The 214-nt window shown below is 32.2% G+C and overlaps 1 protein-coding gene across 1 annotated transcript in view; it reads left to right on the forward strand.

Annotated features, from left to right (window-relative positions):
- The window catches only part of LOC119582027 (probable ATP-dependent RNA helicase DDX46), a gene marked incomplete at its 5' end in the record, with an annotated part of 8,698 nt that overhangs the window by 8,026 nt on the left and 458 nt on the right, over positions 1–214 (forward strand). The window contains 1 exon segment of the mRNA XM_037930237.1: positions 1–214.

Consider the following 214-nt stretch of genomic DNA (forward strand, 5'->3'; position numbering starts at 1 on the left):
CATGCAAAAAGAAATTCTCCTTTTCACTCTTCTTTGCCTTTTTTCCGCCCTCTTTATGTTTTTCCATAGTCAGATCATGTATTACCAAAGCTGTGCATAGCATTATGTACACATCTCTGTTTCATGAAAAAGTATCATGTAAATAGAGTGAGGTTTTACTTGTTTGTAGACTTCAAAAAGAAAATAAAAATAGCCTATACATATTGTCAGTACA

This window comes from Penaeus monodon, chromosome 15 (genome assembly GCF_015228065.2).
Source record: "Penaeus monodon isolate SGIC_2016 chromosome 15, NSTDA_Pmon_1, whole genome shotgun sequence".
In the NCBI taxonomy this organism is placed as follows: Eukaryota; Metazoa; Arthropoda; class Malacostraca; order Decapoda; family Penaeidae; genus Penaeus; species Penaeus monodon.